A 20,739-nucleotide genomic window follows, 5' to 3' on the forward strand; every position below is an offset into this window, starting at 1 on the left:
GTCACTCAGAACCCTCTTCCTAACCACCATGCTATGCCTCCTCCTACTACCAATGCCATATTCACTGAGGAACCGTCACTTGACCCATCCACCCTCATTTGTGCCATTACCACAGAAAAAACCTATGTCATGAAGTTTGACGATGGAGAGCTGGAAGCAGCAGAAAGGAAGGAGCATTACGTGATTTCCTTTGATGACGACGAATTTGCTGAGTCATTTTCTTCTCAGTCTTGTGTATTTCAGACTGACAGTGCCGGAAATACAAGGACAGCTCTGTATGTCCTAAGAGCTGAAGACTTTGAAGAAAAAGACGGTAGAGAGCCGTATGTTGTCCGCATGGAAGAGGACGGGCTACTATTGTTAGATGACCATTGTGATGAGATGCGTCATATGACCCGCGGCGGATGTGTATTCAAACCTTAAGAATTGTGTGTAGAAAATCCTGCAAAAGTTGCAAGGAATGCAGAGAATCCGAGGCAGAATAAGGTCAATATTTCCGTATGGGGTTTACTCATGGCCTCATCCAAGCACAGGAAGTTAGTTCTTCGAGAACTTAACTCAGCACAAGTCTGTGTAGACACTACTCCTGATGAGTTGGTGAGCTTGGTTACCATGACAAAAGTGTCTAAGACCAAGGAGTAGGAGCTGTGCTTATATCCCCTCGGAATGAGTATATTCCTGTCTCTATCAAGTTGCAGTTTGAGTGCACCAACAACATGGCTGAGTATGAAGCTTGTATTGGCGGACTAGAGGCAACCTTGGCTTTGCAGATTCAGGACATTGATGTGTTTGGGGATTCTATCTTGATCATTTGCCAAATTAATGGGCAATGGAAAACTCGAGAAGATAAATTGATCCCTTATAACACTTATTTGGAATCTTTGGTCAGAAAGTTCAAGAACATCACGTTCACTCACTTGTCAAGGACCAGAAATCATTTTGCTGACGCTTTGGCTACTCTTGCCTCGATGTTAGACATTTCTGTAGCAATGGAGGTTCAGCCGCTAGTTGTCAGACTTCAGTGGGCCCCTTCGCATGTGAATGCAATAGAGATTTTAGCCAGATGTTCGGATGGGAAGCCTTAGTATACAGATATCAAGAATCTTATTGCTGGTAAAGGACATCCTCTAGAAGCTTCAAGCAAAGAGAGGAAGACGCTTCAGAAGTTGGCTGCCAACTTCGTTATTTGTGGTGAAGAGCTGTACAGAAGGTCATTTGATGGCATACAACTCCTGTGTGTAGAAGAAGACAAAGCCGCAGAGCTTATTGAGCAGACCCATGAAGGAGTTTGTGGTCCTCATATGAATGGAAAAATGTTGTCAAGAAAGATTTTGTGACTTGGATTCTATTGGCCCACAATGGAAGCAGATTGCTTCGCCTTTGTGAAGAAATGCCATAAGTATCAAGTCTATGCAAATCTTATTCATGTCCCTCTTTCGGAGTTGCACTCTATGACTTCTCCATGGCCGTTTTCAGTATAGGGAATTGATATAATTGGAAAGGTTTATCCGAGGTCCTCCAGCGGGCATGAATACATTCTGGTCGCAATTGACTATTTCACGAAATGGATTGAAGCCGCTTCGTATGCTTCAATAACTTCAAGCAGAGTTGCGAAGTTCATCTGTGCCAACATTATTTGCAGATATGGAGTGCCTCACGAGCTGATTTCAGATAATGGGTCGCATTTCAAGAAGGAGGTGTTACACCTGTGTGAAGAGTTCAAGATAAAGCATCACAAGTCATCTCCTTACAGACCTCAAACAAACGGGGCTGTAGAGGCGGTAAATAAGAATATTAAAGTCATTATTAGCAAGATGACTGAGACTTATAAGGATTGGTCGAATAAGCTTCCATATGCATTATGGGCTTATCAGACATCGATCAGATCTTCAACAGGTGTAACTCCGTATTCTTTGGTATACGGAATGGAGGCAGTCCTCCCTGTTGAGCTAAGAATTCCCTCTTTGAGAGTGATGATGGAAGCTGACCTACCAGAGTCTGATTGGGCTAGAGCAAGGTATGATGAGCTGCAGATGATAGATGAGAAGAGGTTGAGAGCCTTGTACCATATTCAGAGATATCAGAGGCGAATTGAGAGAGCTTTCAACAAGAAAGTTCGTGTCCGTGATTTAAAGCCCGGAGATCTAGTTTTGAAGTCCTACAAGGCACCGGTATTTGATCCGAGAGGTAAATTCAGGCCAAATTGGTCTGGTCCTTACATCGTTGATGAAGTCCTGCCTGGAAAAGCCGTAAGACTCCTCGATAAAAATAGGAAAAAATTAAATGAACCTACAAACCTGGATCAGTTAAAAAAGTACTATGCTTAAGTACGCAAAGAGGCCGTCTTTGATCGACCTGAGCTTTGAGCCAACAACCTAAATGTTTTGAACTGTTTTGCAAACCCTTTGAGCCTATAAAACAACTTGTTTTCTTTGATAAATCCAAACTAAGGGCATTTTTTTATATATATATGTATAAAAAAAAGAGTAGTTTGAACTACGTTATGACCTAATCCCATTAAGGGTACATAGGTAGCCTGATCAATTCAGGTTCGATCACGTCTTTTGCAAGTCCAATTGGGGGCGAACTACGCAGACCTGATTCCCATTTTTTTCAGGGATACGTAGGTAGTCTGGAGGGTCCAGATTCGGTCCAATTACATGCAAACACATTAGGGTTTAGCCTTTTTCGAACCTAAGCCTACCTGAAAGTCCTTCTGGTGTATTTAGACCCAGGTTTGTAGAGAAACAGAAAAATAAAGAAAAAAATGATGGAGTCTTAGACCCGCTAAGCTGAAAACCTGAAAGGGCAGTTTAGGCAAAAACCAGGGTATTGAGCTGCTGGATGGAAAATCTGCAAGGGCAGACAGTGCAGGCAAAAATTAAGGCATGCGGTCCGCTAAATTGAAAACCCAAAAAGGGCGATTTGGTCATGGCAAGGACTTCATGAAAGACAGAGCTTTCTAAAAGCCGTTCGAACTTTTATTTTCTCTTTGGCTCTTCTTTAATGTCTGAGTAAGCGCCAACAAAGCTTCTTTTGTTACTCTTTGAGTTAGGGAGATTGAAACTAAGCAATCTGAAGGGATAATAATCATGACGAAGATTTTAAAAAAAGGTTGAAACATCTTTAAACATGGTATTTAAAAGACTCTAAGAGTGGTGAACCTTTGACCATTTTAAAATGTTTATCAGTTTAAGAAGCAGATTCGGTCTCTTTTGGAGTCTTGTTTAAAACTCATCAAAGTCTTTAGTCATTGTCTATCAAAGTTAGTCAGTTGTCGAGTCAAAGTCAATTTTCAGAGTCCTGCTTGGTCAGTATTCCTCCCAAAGCCGGGGTGATAAAAACTCAGAGACTCGGAGAAGTAGAGAATTTGTGGTTCCTGTGGATAATGTAAAGCAGAGCAGTGTTCAGAGGTTGATAAGCTTTTAGCTCAATTCCGGTATCAGCAAATGGCCGAGATGAGAAAATTTTGAATAGAACGAGTTTCTTGTACCTGTGAAAGGCCTTGTAAACCCAAGTGTTTATCAGAAAAATTTGTTGTAATATCAAATGTTCAATAATAAAAGCCTTTGGCCCATTCCTTTTTTGTTGCTCTCTAATGAATTTTGTCATGGAAGTAATCATACTAGGGGCATCTTTTATGACTTGAGTCATAAAAGATGCCAAGTAATCATTGATACTTGAGATAAATATTTTCATAAAATAGAGACTAGAGAAGTTCAAACACTCTTTGTATTGAGTTATAGTCAAGTTATTCTCCTTTGGAGTTGAATTTCTTTGAAAAATCTTTATCCCAGCGGAGTCTAGAATCTACTCCAGCGATTTTTAAACTTCAGTCAAATGCTTTGCATCTTTTGAAAATGGGTTGGTACTCTAAAATTCATTCAAGTTAATTGAGTCCAGTCTTTGACCAAAATCATGCATTTCAATTTCTCTTTGCGAAAAAATGACTGGTTCTTTAATGAAATCATTATGAGTTTCTCAGTTTCCTGTTGTTTTGAAAGATTTTAATAAAGATAAATGGGCAGATTTTGTATGCCATGGTCTAGCCTTTTCTTTCGCTGTTTTAAAGGTTTTAATAAGTTAAGAAATTGCTGGATTTAGTGTTGCACTATCTGGTGGTTTTTCGATCTTCGCTTTGAAAGAGGTTTTTAATAGGGGAATTCATCAAACCTGTGTTACATGGTTTAGTCTTTTTGAAAGATTTTAGCAGAAATAGAAATTATCGAACCTGTGTTACACGGTTTGGTCTTTTTGAAGGATTTTTAACAAAAATGGAAGTTACCGAATCTGTGTTACACGGTTTGGTCTTTTTGAAAGATTTTTAACAGAAATAGAAATTACCGAACCTGTGTTACACGGTTTGGTCTTTTTGAAAGATTTTTAACAGAAATGGAAATTACCAAACCTGTGTTACACGGTTTGGTCTTTTTGAAAGATTTTTAACAGAAATGGAAATTACCGAACCTGTGTTACACGGTTTGGTCTTTTTGAAAGATTTTTAACATAAATGAAAATTACCAAACCTGTGTTACACGGTTTGGTCTTTTTGAAAGATTTTTAACAGAAATGGAAATTACCGAACCTGTGTTACACGGTTTGGTCTTTTTGAAAGGTTTTTAATGGAGGAACTCGCTGAACTAGTGTTACACGGTTCGTTCTTTTCTTCGTTCGTTTTAAAAGGGGGAAAATTATCAAACCTGTGTTGCACGGTTTGGAATTTCCTTCGATCATTTTTTAGGGTTGCAGTAAGGAAAATATTTCCGATCCTGTGTTACACGGATTGGTCTTTTCTTTCTTCTCCCGGGTATTTAGTACCCCGATGATTAGTAATGTAATGTCAAGTAGTAACTTACCTAATCATCGTTCCGCAATGTGCAACTTCTAACGAGTTAGGGGTCATGCGTATCTGCGAAGAGGTTTGTATGAGACTGTTTAGCAGGACATACGAATTTGGGTTTATGTGGAACTATTTAACAGAACTGCGTAATCCGGAGTGATTCGCTACCTTGAGAGAGAGGAGTCAGAGTTACTCGGATAGTTAAACAGATTTATTTTCAGCAATGATCTGTATATCTATCGCCTGGCTTGAGACTTAGTTTCGCCTTGGTATTAGAAGTTTGAGTTTAGCTTAAATATTCGAGTACCCTAATAATTGGTCAAGTTTTAGACTGATCAGCATGATATAAAAAAATGAAAATTCTTTGAATGATTAGGTGATTGGTTTGTTTGTTTGGTTGGTGCTCTTTGAGCAATTGTTATGTTTAGTTTGGCTTAGCCTGATAAAAAATAATAATGTGTTTGTGTTTTATAATCGTTCGTTCATCTTTGTTAACTAGTTTAGATAGTTGAGTCATGAGTATTGGGAAGAGACTATCTCTTTGAGATGTCTTAGTTGCCGAGTTAAGAGTCAGTGAGATGCTATCTCTCTATTATTAGTAGAGTCTTACCCTTCTGAATTCCGTTCTTAGAACTAAAAATCCAAAAATTTGCTTTGGTTTCGGGTCAGTCAAAATGTGTCGTCTGTTCAGCTTTGTCATTCGCGTGACAAGCACGCTCTGCCAAAGAGGGGCATCTGTCGACACCCCATTTTGACCGGACCCAAGTTCGCGTCGTTTGGGCAAAACCTCGTCGGATTAGTGAATTGAGATCAAAATTTGAACCCTGAGGTAGCTTAGGGTCCCACCGAGGTCCTCGTAAAGTTTCGGCAAGATCTGCCGAGAAATGGCAAATAGGACGAGCCAAGGAAGAGGGGTGGTATGAATGTATAAGGGGAGTGAGTTATCTGCAGAGTGGAATATCCAGGTGAGAAGCGGGGTGAATTATCCGCAATAGGGGGGTGTCCGAAGCAAGGGGGTGCATAATCTCGTCCGGGCCGCGGCTGATTCGCGCGCCCAGCAAAATTCGTGCGCCCACTAACTGTAGTAGTGCCGATATCGGTAGCTTTTCTTTTAATATAAAATAGCGAGAAAGAGAATGAGGGGAGGAGAATCATTTCCGTTTTAAAATCTGAGAGAGAGAGAGAGAGAGCTCGCCGACCTTCACTTTCTTCGGCAATCAATGCCGGAATCCGGCAATTAGGTTTTTCTTCGATCGATTTCTTTGTTCATCTTTTTCTCTATTCTTACTTTTAATCTCAAAATTCGGTTTCAAAAGCTTTTTAAATCATAAAACCCTAATCCTCTGGATTTCTTCCCCGATCAAAATCCGATCAATTTTCCGACGGAAATTTGTTTTCATTCCTTTAGTTTTTCTTCCCTTTGCTCTTATCCCTAACCTTGAACCCTAACTCCTTCTCAAACCCTAGATCCATGACCTTATAGCTTAGATCTGTGGCTTATAGCTAAGATTTGTGAGAGAGTGAGAGGAAGGATGTTCTAATTCTAATTTTTCTCTTCATCTTTTTCTTCTCCGATCTGCCATAGATTCCGACCCTATTTTGGTTGATTTCTTCTGTCAATTTTATATTGATCTCATTCTATTGCTTTGTTTTCTTCATCTTCTCCGGTGAAATTATGTTTCACAGGTTATTTTCTTCTTTCCTTGGCCTACCTCTGGTTTAAAAATTCTAGATCTGAATTAGAGCGAGATCTAGGTCTTTCTTTCATTTTTCGTTTCCAAATAGAGAGAGGGAAGGAGAGATCTGGTAGAGAAATGAAAGAGATCTGAGAAAGGAATCAGATCTGAGGGAGATAGAAGACAAGAAGGAGATTTGAAGAAGAAATGAGGTAATCTTATTTTTTATTTTTATTTATAATAAAGGTATGCTAAGAAATGTTTATCAGATGTCCTCTTGATTTGTAATCTTAGTGGTGTTGTGGTTTACTGGCTGTGAAAATGTTTTAGCTTAATTACTTTCTAAATCATGATTTCAATTTATCTGACCTTTCTAAGTTTTATTGTTTTCATCGCGTTTCTGGTAAATCTGAAAATTATAATGTTGCATGGATGATCCATTGTTTGATTTGATCTTTTGGAAGAATAATTAGATAAGTCAAGAGGTAACTTTGTAAGTCTATAGCATGTTATACTTCCATGGATGGATATTGTGGTGGATGAAAAGAAGGATGAATAGATGGGAAATGTTAATATGAAGTGCTGATTCTCATGAGTTGTCCTCTCGTGTGGATAAGTTCATTCGTTTCATAAGGACCTCTATTTGCACTGTAAATTTGGATGCTATTAAATTTCTGGTTATGGCTGTTTAAATAGAGTTTTAACACTTTTCTTTTACACCTCTTGTTTGTATGCATGTAACCATTTTGTGAATTCCCTTTGTGATATTAGATGGGAATTCATCTTTGTGATTCTTATTAAGATCGTCAAGGAATATCCGGTTCTCAGATTTTATGAACAGTTTGTTTTGAATCATGATTTTCCCAAATATCTTTGCTAACAAGTTTGCTACACTGTAGGTACATATAAGTGTGTGTGTGCCTATATGAGTGTTCTCACTAAGATGAAATTGTACAGATGTCGTTTGCCTGCCTTGTTTTGATTTCACAAATGTATAGATTGAAAATCTTGCAGTTTTCAAAGTTATGGATACTTTTATTTTAGCCTCTCATGATTATCTGTGTGAGTTAGTTATTGAGGTTCTCATATTTTGTTATGTGTAAGGGGGTAGAATAAATCAGTATGAATACAGAGACTTGATAATAAAGGTAGCATTTTGAAAATACTATGTATAGGTCCCTTTTGTGCATAGTTTGGCTATTGAAACGTTGATGATAGTTAAAAATGCTAATGATATTATTTCAATCAGAGTTGGGCTTCAAATAGTACGTGGATGTGAAAAGTTGTTATGAAAATTGAAATTTGAGTGCAATAGTGTAGGGTAAATTTTAACCAAAAAAAAAAAACTGTCCAAGTGTTTTATGGTGTGCTGATATACGTACCTCATCATTCTAATAAGGATCTCTGTATTTTAAGTTCAATTTAAAATACCATATGTTGTAATTTCACGCAGGATTCAGCCCATGGTTAGCTTCCTGTTTTGGCACAATGTGAGTCCATGGTTCAGCCACTGGCAGCACAATTCTGTCCATGATTTAACCCCAGTTTTGTGCACATTTTGAGCCCATGGTTTAGTCACTGCTAGCGCAAATCAGCCCCTGTTTTGAACAGGTTTAACTCGCAAATCAGCCCCCTGTTTTGAACAGTTTCAACCCGCAAATCAGCCCCTGTTTGGTACACTTCAGCCCCTATTGTATACATGTTCATGCACATATGAATGAATACATGTGATTATGAAAATACATATGGCTGTGGGTGAATACATGTATGAATGTGGCTGTGAGGGTGTACATGCATGTGTGTAATTGTGCGGAGTCTTTTGCATATTCTGTGTGAACTCTGGAATGACCACTCTGTATGGTAATACTGCTGTAAATGTTAGGTGTTAAAATTTCGTGGTTACCCTTTGAATTCATTCTTCAAAACTTATAGATGCTCAATTACAGGTTATGGCTCTCGGTGTTTACTTGAATCATATTTCTAAAAAGAATATTCAAAAGCTCATTTGCCTAAACAACTGTTGGTTTGAGTGTGCACTTTATATTTTATTTGAGCACTTCTCACGAAGCATGTTTTATATGCTAGGTAAGCACTACGTTATGATCAAGAAATGAGTGTATCTAGGCTCATGTTGAAAATTGTATTTTGATGTGGGGTTGATGGGCATATACATTGGTTTTGCATATTTTAAATATAGGATTGTAATGAGGAGGTTGATCCTTACAATGTGCATAAGTAGCATCCCCCCTTTTATTTCATTTACTCTATAAGGAATAATTTCAGTACGATTGTGCAGGATTGGAAAATGAATAAATTCTACCAGGTTTCCCATTTTTCTGTTCCATTTAGAATTGGTAAATAAGTTATTCTTTAAGTGTGGTGTTATTTTCTTTTATTTTTTTTTAAGTTTCTAGCCTTTAAGGTGATAGAGATAGCATTTGAGTTGTATCGGCTTTGGTTTGGGCTTTTCATCTTAGTTCCGTTTTAATTGATAATGGTGAGTGTTTATTGGATCAAGGGCAATGATGGCGATAGTCAGAGCCTCCCTTTAGAGAGACAATTTATGTCTCTATAGAGCTAGCACAACCTCAGGGAACTTACTTAGTCCAAGTAGTGTTCTCCTCTCTATTTAGTAGACTTCTCTAGTCTTTTAGAAACCATTAGATGATAGTTTCTCTACCTCATTTAGGAGACCATTGTGGTCTTATTAGCGAGTTCCGTTCTAGGAGACACGCTTTGTCTCGTTAGGCAGCTCTCCTCTGGAAGCAAGCCTCGTTGCTTAGAGCCCGCCTTTTCCCATTGGAGGCATACAGTGCTTCATTTATAGAACCTCCCCGGTTTATCTATCTTTTGAGCTAAAAGACATGCTGTCTTATTTGTCCCCCTTTATAGAGTGTTAGAAAGTCTTTGACTCATTTATCCTTTTTAGTGGTAGTATTAGAGAGTCTTTGACTCATTCCTCCTTTAAGTTGTAGTATTAAAGAGCCTTTGGCTCACTCGTCCTTTGGATGGCATTGTTAGAGTCTTTGATTCACTCGTCCTTTGATAGCGGTATTAGAGAGTCTTTGATTCATTTCCCCCTTTTCTATAGTTGTTTTCAGGAGCTTCTCCTTAGTGTTGTCATCACTCTTTTTTGTTAGGGACTAGCACAGTCTCATTAGAACTTTACCTTTTGGGATTTTAAATCGTTGTCTTTATCCTTGATCATTAGTTTACCTTGTTTAGGGGTTTCCCCTATTTGCCCTAGGGTTTGGCCCTACGGTTTTGCTTCGTATGTTCCCTCCGGTCTTTGACCAAAAGGGTGAAAACAAAATTTTAAAATCCAAAAACATGTTAAAACATATAAAACTAAAAAACATTAGAAATTTAAAACATAAAAAACATAAAAAAAAAATATCAAAAGCCTTAAATCTTTTGAAGTGTTGAGTTTTGTAGCGTAGTAGGAAAGTTTCTTTTCGACCTACGTTGGCTTGATCCTCTTCCACGAGGTACGTAGTGCAGCTTGGGATCTTCATCCCAAGTCCAGCCAAACTTTATAAATAAATGCTTTAACCTTTTTTCTTCAAAACCTTGTTTTCAACAAGATCTTCCTCTAGAGTTAGGAGTTTGTCCTAGATAGAGAGTTTTAAAGTTAGGAGTTCGTCTTTGATTTGTTGTGTGCTTCTTTGTGTTTGCTTTAGAGTTAGGGGTTTGTCATAGAGTTATAGGAGCGCCTCCGTCCGGTCAGTGGGCAATTCACATCGCCGACTGATGACTAGAATATGATGCGTTAGTCAACCCTTTGTGGGAACTACCTGCATTAGCTTAGGGCTAACCTGCATTTAGTTAGGGCATATAGGGTGTCCTAAAATCTACAATTCACTGAAATTTAAATAATCGTAGAAGAAGCTTTAAGAACTAGTCCGGTCTTTTAGATCGAGTCTAAGATAGAAGTCTAGGTGTCTTAGGCATCATAGTTTAGAATAGGTGCAAAGAACTACGTTGCCTTGATTCTCGTGGAGGCGGGGATACGTAGGCTTCTTTGGATGAACATCAGACCATCCGAGGACTCGGGCTAAATCGTTTAGAGTCTTAGGATTTGTTGTTTTGTTATGTTGTGTGTTTTGCTATGTTTTCTTACTTTCATGCGCAGACCTTATACCTTTAGCTATAGCATGCATGTGTTTGCTCACCAGAACTTAGCCATTAGACATGTTACACATAACCTAGCGATGTTTAGGTGACACGCTTCTTTCATTTATGTTGTGTATGCTTATTATTTCATCCCCGAGTCATGCATTATTAGTTAGACGTCCACTCGGGGATATTTGTTCCCATTTCACATGATTTTCGCCTAAAACTCTTCGAAGTTAATAATAAATGGCATAAGACCAAGTGTTCGCACTCGGGCGAATTGGGGGTGCTCTTCAGACCTTCTCCATTCGTCACCAAGCACGAGCCTATTTATATATCTGGTTATCCATTGCACAGAGGATTTGATTTTAGGGTTCCATGGCATATCCATGGATGACGACTCTGAGTTTATTTTAGGTATGTCTTAGTTTCGAGCCTTGACTCCGGATCAAGACATATCTCTTTCTTTTTATATCGCCACTCGTGCTATGCTATGATGGTGGCATCCGTTTTGAGAGTTCCTTGGTTGAGCTCTCCTTCACACGTGGATCATCCAGAGGGTGTTAGGGACTCGTTCCCCCACAGTTCTCGGATCGGGGACCACACAAGTCAATCTTGATGGTGTCGAAATCACGATAGAACCTTCCCAACCTAGCCTCTTCACGAGTATTGGCGAAGGGATTTACATTGGATTCAACACTAGAACCTCCATGGCTTGATCTACCACGCTCACTATGAGCCTCTTGGCGTTGAAGTCGTATGGTAAGTTGCTCAACTTGTCTTCGAAGTACTTGAAGTTCATCATCTCGTTCATCTCTCAAATCTTCCATCATTTGGTTACCAAGCCTTCCTCTATCTCTTCGTGCCGCCAAGAGAATCAAATCGAAGCTAGCTCAAGAGAGTAACGTTGGCTTTGATACCAGATAATGCGGGTGCTTAAGAGAGAAGAAAAAGAAAAATAAAAAGAAAAATCACAACAAGAGAAGAAGAAGAAAATGGGAGCAATGCTCAACCAAATTGATATTCCATCAATTACATGTTTATCAACATAAAAAATCCCCTCTAAAGATGGTTTCTAACTCTTTAAATAAAAGAAAACCAAAGCAAATTCGTTCAAGCTCCTCCACTAGCTAGCTTAGGGACTAACATAACATTAATTGCATTGGAACTCACCGACTTTGACTGTTTTGGGAACCCACAGACACAGTCCACAAAAACTGTCATAACTTTCTACCTTTTTGTCCAATTTTCAAGCACAAATACTTGTTGGAAAGATCTCAAAGAGACCTACAACTTTGTAGTTTACCACTTTTCATAATTCTTCCATTTAGAAGCTCAAAAATCAGGTTCAAAACGGGCCAACAACATTAATGAGGGACTGTACCTTAGAACTCCACCAAAACCACCTAGGCATGACATGGCTACCATGTTGGCACTGCATCAGTATATATACCATATGTTTCATGAACAATAATATATATAAATTATATAACAAGTATTTAGAAAAGTTTACACAAAACAGCCCACAAAACCCTTCGTTCTTGCTGATTTTCTTGGAAATCAGCACTTTTGGGCTTATTCACATCTCATACATATCATAAACATCATATAAGACTACTTATATAAGTTATATAATATATCTGTAGAAACATCTACTCAAAACAGCCCATAAAACTATTGTTTTTATGCTGATTTTTTTTAAAAACAATGACAAATCTTCACGAACATGACACACATGGATTAAAGTAACAAAAAGCCAAACTCTCAAACACATTAGATCATACCCAATAATAATTTATATAAGAAAAATAAGATTTCTACAATAAAAGCCCTAAAAGAAAATTGAAAACTCTTTTCTTGATCTATAAGAATCATGATCAATCAAGAAACACCACTAAAACCTTTGTTTTGAAAAATTAAGAACAAAGAAAAGCAAACACACACAATTCGAACAAGGAATATGAAAAAAAGGGTTTTTCGGACACTTACTCGAAGATGAAAATCAAATAGAAGAACGAACCTCTTCTTCTTCTTCTATTCTTCTCTCTTTCTCTTTCATGGTCTCTCCAAATCATTTTTGCGGAGAAGGGGGCGTCCATGGGTTTAAATAACCCATGGTGGGTTGTTTTTATAAACCCACATGTTGGGTTCCCTAATCATAGTCTACTTCTAATAAAGCAAGAGTCCTTCTTCGTTTAAACTATTGTAAAAGGGTGTAGTTATCAATCTAAGATCACTCAAAGTTATTTAAAACATGTGGGACCCACTTAATATTTATAGTAAAAACGGATTTTACTATTTATAGTAAAAATGAACTTACTATATATAGTAAAAACGGAATTTACTATATATAGTAAAAATCGGAATTTACCATTTATAGTAAAAACGAAATTTACTATTTATAGTATGCTGAAATCTGACGGTAAAAAAGTTCACACGAATTTTAAAAAGATATAATTTTCAATATTAGTAATTAATATTATTATTAAGAATAGTAATAATAATAAAGGAAAATTAAAAGGTGTGGTCATTACATGTAATCAAGACTTCAATAGGCTAAAGAGTGTGCTTCTATCTTCTTCAATCATTGTAAGCACAGGTCTTCGATTCAGCCCGTAAGAAAGGTGAATTCGGCATTGGTGCGAAGGGGTCTCCAATTCGGCCCTAGAAGAAAGGTGAATTCGACATTGTACGAGGGTCTTCGATTCGGCCCGTTAAGAGAGGAGAATCAAGTGTTTTATAAAGGGTCTTCGATTCGGCCCGCTAAGAGAGGTGAATCGCATTGTAAGAGGGTTCATTGATCCGGCCCGGTAAGAAAGAATGATCGTATAGTGAAAATCCCCAAGGAGCCAAACTTGGAAGAGTGGACGTAGGGCTTGCCCCGAACCAGTTTAAAATCCTTGTGTTCATCTCTTTGACTCTCTACCTCCTTCTCTTGATTGGTGATAGGTAAACATCTCTCTTACTCTCTCTTGTATGTGCTTTCATATTCATATAGTAATTAGCACTTAAGTTGAGATTGCATGTTCATCTCTTGCTAATTAGGCCTCTCATCATTCTAATAAAGTTATAAAATCAACTAGGGAATAAAGTTCACATCATTGCTATTAAGCTTAATCAATCAAACTAACTTGATTGAGAAAAGTTAAAACTGGGGTGAAACAAAAAAGATTTAAAAAGGGTAAAATCTTTAAAGACAACCAATTCACCCCCCCCTCTTGGGTTGCCTATTAGAATTTCAGTATGCCCAAAGTACGTTCGGCAGTTCTTTGGCCCACAATCCTCGGGCATTTTCCACACGTTTCTTGAGCCCTTGGAGGAGGATCCGGTTGGTCACTTCCACCTACCCATTGGCGTAGGGATGACCGACTGAAGTGAATCTTTGTTCGTTACTGAGCCTTCCGCAAAAATCTTTAAATTGTCCTTGCAAATTGAGTCTCGTTAACGGTAAGATTCTGGGTATCCCGAATCGGCAAATGATGTCGTGGTAGAAGAAGTTCACGATTTCCTTCGAGGTGATTTTTTTCACAGCTTTGGCTTCGACCCACTTGGTGAAATAATCGATGGCTACGTACATCATCGGATGCCCCCTGGTGAAGTTCTGGAACAGGCCAAGTAGGTCCATGCCCCACATGGCAAAGGGGATGGGGCTGGCTCTCGGCTTGTAAGGGCCGCTGGAAGGCGTGGCAATGTCACAAACTTTTGGCATTGTTCGCATTTTTTGACGAAATCGGAGGCATCTTGTTTAAGTGTTGGCCAGAAGAATCCCCGGCGGAGAATTTTGTGGGCCAGGACCTTGCCTCCTGAATGATCTCTGCAAATCCCTTCATGGACCTCCCTCATTGCTAAGTCGACGGCTGTAGGTCGGAGGCATTTGAGTAGGGGCCATGCGAAGGAATGTTTGTAGAGCATCCGACCGTCAAAACGTAGTGGGCAGATTTGGAGACTAGACGGCGAGCTTCCTTTCGATCCTGAGGCGTACCGTTTTCTAGGTATTGGAGTATCGGGTCCATCCAACTGGGTTCCTCCTCAATCTGGATGACTTCTCTTTCAATGCTTGGTCGAGAAAGAACTTCAGTGTAGACATTGCTGGCTCAACAGCTCCTGATGACGCCATCTTGGATAATGCGTCAGCCCGGGTGTTCATTGTCCTAGGAATTTGGACAATCTGGAATTCTGTGAATGTGGATATTTCACTTCACACTCTTTCCAAGTACTTCAACATTCTGGTTTCTTTGGCTTCATAGATGCCGTTAACCTGTCCAACGATGAGCTGTTAATCACTGTGGGCCCTCAATTGGTCGGACACAGTTCTATGGTGAGAGTGATCCCTGTGAGGAGAGCTTCGTACTCCGCTTCGTTGTTGGACACCTTAAAATCCAGCGTTAAGGCATATTCCACTAAAAGATTATCGGGTCCTGATAACACTAGACCGAAGCCACTCCCCGCAGCATTGGCCGAGCCATCCACTTAGGGCATCCAAGGGTGCCCCATGGCCAGTCGTGTCGGGGTAGGCTCTTCATTCTGGTCTTGAGATTCTTTTACCAGTACTGTGCATTCCGCTACGAAATCTGCCAGAACCTGGGACTTGATGGCGGACAGGGTTTTACCTGGATATCGAATTCTCCTAACTCGATCGCCCAGTTGATTAGCCTCCCGGAAGTGTCAGGCTTCTGCAGTATCTTTTGGAGAGGTTGATCGGTAAGTACAGTTATCAGGTGTGCCTGGAAGTATGGCCGGAGCTTCCTGGCTAAGATGACGACGGCGAAAGTAAACTTTTCTATCTCTTGGTACCGAGTCTCTGCGTCATGAAGTACTCTATTGACGTAGTAGATGGGCTGCTCTGTTTTGCACTCCTGTCAGACAAGCATCGAGCTTACTGCAGCTTGACTTATAGCAAGATAGAGGTATAGGCTCTCTCCCGGTACTGGCTTGGAGAGTAATGGAGGGGTTTGAAGGTAGGCTTTCAGTTGCTTGAAGGTCGTTTGACAGTCACTTGTCCAATAGAAATCTCTGACTCTTCTGAGAGTTTTGAAGAAGGGTAAACATCGCTTGACAGATTTGGACATGAATCGGCTGAGAGCAGCGATCCTTCCTATTATGAGTCTTTGGACTTCCCTAACTCCTTCTAGGGGGGTCATCTCCAAGATTGCCTTGATCTTTTCTGGGTTGGCCTCGATTCCTCGCTGACTAACCATGAAGTCGAGGAACTTGCCGGAGGTAACCCCAAAGGCGCATTTTGAGGGGTTTAATTTCATTTGGTTCCGGCAGAGTACGACAAAGGCTTCTTCGAGGTCAGAAATATGGTTCCTGGCTTCAAGGCTTTTCACGAGCATGTCATCGATGTAAACTTCCATGTTTCGTCCGATTTGATTTGTAAAAATCTTGTTGAAGAGACGTTGATACGTGGCTCCTGCATTTTTTAGGCCGGAAGGCATGACCTCATAACAAAACAATCCTTGGTCAGTGCGAATGAGGTTTTTGGGATATCGGGACCGAACATCTGGATCTGATTGTATCCGGAGAAAGCGTACATAAAGCTCAACATTTCATGTCCTACAGTGCTCAATCCGGGGGAGCCGATAACAGTACTTTGGGCAAGCCTTGCTGAGGTCTGTGAAGTCGATGTAGATTCGCCATTTCCCACTCGATTTTTTCACCATTACGACGTTGGCGAGCCATTTCAGGTGTCGGATTTCTCTAATAAACCCGGCACTGAGGAGGTTGTCTACTTCCTTGATGTGTTTTTGCCTTTCTGTGGCGAAATTGCAATTTTTCTGCTTAACGGGTTTGGAGTTCGGATCTACATTTAATTTGTGAACTGCAACATCGGAGGGGATTCCCTGCATGTCTGAAGCGGATTAGGCAAAAACATTCGAATTAGCCTTCAAAAAATCCACAAGGTCGGTCCTAGCCTTACTTGATAGGAGGGACCCAATCTGGACTGTCCGATCTTCTGATTCTGGGAAAAGGGGGATTTTGGAGAGTTCTTCTACTGGTTCTCCCCTCGTCATCTCGATTCGAGGGTTGGTCCCGCCTATGGAGAAAGATTCTTTGGCGGCTTTCTTCTTTTTCAGTAGGCTGGCGTAGCACACTCGGGCCTTATCTTGGTCGCCTCGGACTTCCCCGACCCCGTGCCTCGTTGAAAATTTCAATTTTAGGTGGGCAGTGGAGACCACTACCCCGAGTTCGTTCAGTGCGGGTCTGCCGATGATCGCGTTGTAGGTTGAAGGTACGCGCACCACCAAGAAAGTCTGCATGACAGTCCTCTGGGTGGGGTAGGTCCCGAACATCACCGGTTTCTTGATTTTTCTTCTTACTTTAATTTCTCCTCCAGAGAATCCGAAGATGGACCAATTGATTGGTTCTAGGCGGTCCTTATAAATGTGCATTTCGTCTAACACGTTGACGGAGTTTCCGGTGTCTATTAAGATTCTGCCAACGTTGTAATTGGCGATGGCAAGGCGGACTACCACAGCATCGTCATGGGGGAGTTGGATGTCCTCGTAATCCTTTGCGGTGAAAGTGATGGGTAGATCAACTTTTAGTTCCGACCGTGGTTTCTTTGATGGGGTCTCCACGGAGTTGATTTGTCCGGCGTAGATTGCACATCCTTCCTCAGTTGGTCCTCCTAAGGCGAGGCTGCCATAGATGGTGTCAATGTTTCGGGCTATTTTGGGCGCTTCCATCCCCTGATCTGGTGATCTTTAGCGGCTGCTTTCTACCTTGTGCTCTGGACAGCGTCGTCGACCGGAGGAGCGACGTTCGTCCGAGGATCGGTGGACCTCAGATTTGGGTTGCTAGTGGTTCTTGGGTGGATTCTGGAGGTACCGATCGATTCAACTGAGCCATGCGAGTCTTTCGATCTCGTTTTGAGGTGGAAGCAACTGTCGGTGGTATGACCATGGTCCCGGTGGTAGTGGCAGTACTTGCTGGTGTTATGCTTTTTCCCTGTATTTCTCATCTTTGCAGGCCATTGTATCGGCTCTCTGTCTCAAATTTCGTATATGATGTTGGATACTATGATATTCAAAGGGGTGTAGTTGACACTTTCAAAGGGTGGGACCGGGGCTCGATGACTCGGTCGATCGTTATGTCGTCCTTGCTGGTGGTTCGGACCCGACCTTGATTCGTCCTTTTGTTTTTCTCCCCCTCGAGCGATTTCCAGTTCTCTCTCCATGGCGAACGATTCTTCGTTGTTGATGTAACAGTCGGTAATGGCCATGAGCTCTTGGAGGTCATGTGGGGGATTAACGTTCAAGGAAACTTTCATATTGCAATCCCGAATGGCGTGTCGAAGGGCGGGGCTGACCATGTCGAAATTAGGTTACTTGATTTGATGAAGTTCTGAGCGGAACCGGCTGATGAACATCAGGAGGGTTTCATCACGTCCTTGTCTTAAAGCCAGGAGGGTGTCCGCTGGTTTCTGTCGGAGCCGACTATTCACAAAATAGGTAGCGAATTCTTTCCCGAGTTCATGGAACGTTTCGATGGAGTTGGGCTTCAACCGGCTGTACCAGTTGCTCACATCTTTCTTTAGATACGCGGACAAGGCTTTGCCCATCGTTGCATCGGTTGCGTTTCGGAGAACCATTGCCCGTCAGTAAGTTCAGAGGAATTCCATTGGATCGGTCGCCCCATCGTATAGATCCAATCAAGGCATATCGAAATTTGTGGCGATGGTGGCGTTGGTGATTCTTGGAACAAAGGGAGAAGCGACCTCGCTGTCCCACTTAGCCAAGAGGTCCGGGTCGCATGGTGTTTTCATCTGCTGTTGGAGTTCTTTTATCTAGTGCTGAAGGTCAGCGACGATGGTGGAGCCCTCCATCTGACGATCATTCCGGGTTGGAGTTTTCTGAGCTTGAGGTTGTTCTTGATGAGCGAAGTTCGCAAGTATCGGTTCTGCCGGTTCATCACGTCTTCTGGGATGGTTCGTTTGGGCCGTTTGGCTGAGATTCAACAGCGGACTTGTGATCGACGCCGATCCTTGCCGATGATGGTGAAATATCCTGCTCCGGGGATTGCGGCCTTCAGATGACCCACGCTCTTCTGCAATGTCGGGGGAAGGGGTGTCGACATTGGGAGGAGTGGTGGTTGGAGGTGGAACTGCCATTGGAGGAAGTCTCCGCAACACTCGCTGGAAGGAGTTAGTGACATCTCCAAATTGTTGAGCAAGTTGATTGAGCACCGTCATGGTGACTGGAACATCACTGGAGACAACCATTTCTCCGGTTTCTGAAGGTTGGTCTGGCTTCTCGTTGCTATTCAATCGTTTTGTTGAGTTTGAGATGGAGCCTTCGAAGCTTTCAATTTTGGCATCCTCGAACCCCAACCACCACTTATGGGGGAAGAGCCCTGATTCTTCAACGATGGGCGCCTGGTTGCTCGCAACAGAGGAAAACTCTCTCCTCCCTCCCAATATGGATAAAGTTTCCAGCTCTGGATCTCAAGTTTTGGACAACCCAACAGCTCTGGGAAAAGTCGACAGCATTATCGGCCAACCATTATACATGGACACCCCAACAGCGGAATCCATAAGGCTAAGTTACGCCCGAGCCTGTGTTGAAGTCTCCTCAGAAAGCTCTCTCCCAGACCATGTCCGAATCCGAACCCCAACGGACCTAGAAATTCAAGTAGTCGAGTATGACTGGAAACCTGTGGCTTGCAAAGAATGCAAAGACTTCGGCCATTCTCCATAAGCATGTCCTCTCTCTCGCGAAACTCTTGCCAGGCAAAAGCCCGGAAAAGAATGGGTCCCGAAAAAACCCATGCCGGAATCCTAGGAGGACATTCCATTCAATCAAACCTCCATCCCAGCCACATCAGCTAAACTGGAAGAACCAAAAGTCCACCAAAACACCCTGGCGAAAATTAGGCCCTCACAAGAAGAAAGCCTCTCTACAAATCCCTTCCAAGCCCTTGAAATCCAAGAATCTATGGAAAATTTCGATGGTGTTAACAAGAGACACCCCCATTCTGGTTCTACACCTCCTCCTCTCTTTCTGACATTGGCAACCTTTCTTAACGAGTTCAATGGGATTACTTGAATACCTTAGTCTATGTCTTTCTAACCAAAGCCAACCTGCATTTCTAAGAACCTACAGCCTTCAAGACATTCAAGAGACAACATAGCAAGGCAAAAGTGTACAGGGGAGGAGTCTAGACAAAAGACTTCTCGAGTCAAGACTAATGGGTCCAAGAGAAACCATCAGCTTAAACAAGAACCCTGTACAGGTTCCCCCAACAGTTAAAAGCGACTACTGAAATTAAACCATACACAAATCATTGAGCTTCGTACTTGCATCTTCCAGCTTTCTGCAATTAATTTCCTTCCCTCCTACTTCTATCCGCATATCTAAACAGAGCTTAATTGACCTAAAATTATATACAACAATTCGAACACAAATTTTCCTTTACTGAGAGTATCTCTGTACTTTTCGAGTGGCCCCCATTAATTTTGCGATTCAGTTATTGGCTCGGCCTCTGTGATTGTCCCTGCTGTCTCATTCACTCCTCGAGATTGAATGGATTAGTACATTTCTCGTCTTTTTCCTAGATTCTCATGGTAGGACATCCCCAATACATCGCCCATAGCTAGGAACTTATTAAAACCTACCAATTCTGGGTTCTGAGGCACATCCTCATCATTTGCTATCAGGATTCCTTTTCCTTTGTCTTCCCTATCCAATTCATCAGATTGAGCGACCTTGTATCCGAAAGCAAAATAGTATCTGAGGCGACATTATATCTGAAGGCAATATAGTAACTGAAGTGACATTGTAGCCGAAGGCAACATAGTATCTGAGGCTACAATGTATCCGAGCCAACTTTATATTTCTAGGCAACATTGTATCCGAGGCGACATGGTAACCGAAGGCGACATTGTACCCAAAGCGACATTGTAGCCGAAGGGCAACATTGTATTCGATGCGACTTAATATCCGAGGCAACATTGTATCCGATGCGACATTGTATCCGAAGGTGACATAATATCTGAAGCGACCTTGTATCCGAAAGCAAAATAGTATCTGATGCTACATCATATCCGAGGCGACATTATATCCGAAGGCAACATAGTATCTGAAGCGACCATGTATCCGAAAGCAAAAT

General features: G+C 41.3%; 1 protein-coding gene across 14 annotated transcripts in view; it reads right to left on the reverse strand.

Annotated features, from left to right (window-relative positions):
* LOC143860232 (protein VAC14 homolog) overlaps nt 1-20,739 on the reverse strand; it is a 45,409-nt gene that overhangs the window by 14,516 nt on the left and 10,154 nt on the right. The window contains exon 12 of one of the 14 annotated variants that reach the window (XR_013239646.1): nt 7,899-8,183. The exons of 11 other annotated variants lie outside the window; for them this stretch is intronic. The gene's annotated coding sequence lies outside the window, so the exon portion shown is untranslated. Of the gene's footprint in view, nt 1-7,898; nt 8,205-20,739 lie in introns of all 14 variants that reach the window. 2 more of the 14 variants (XR_013239644.1, XR_013239645.1) reach the window with 2 other exon arrangements.

The sequence above is a fragment of the Tasmannia lanceolata genome, unplaced genomic scaffold (genome assembly GCF_043159265.1).
Source record: "Tasmannia lanceolata isolate RefF3 unplaced genomic scaffold, GAP_Taslan_0.1 ptg000037l, whole genome shotgun sequence".
NCBI lineage: Eukaryota > Viridiplantae > Streptophyta > Magnoliopsida > Canellales > Winteraceae > Tasmannia > Tasmannia lanceolata.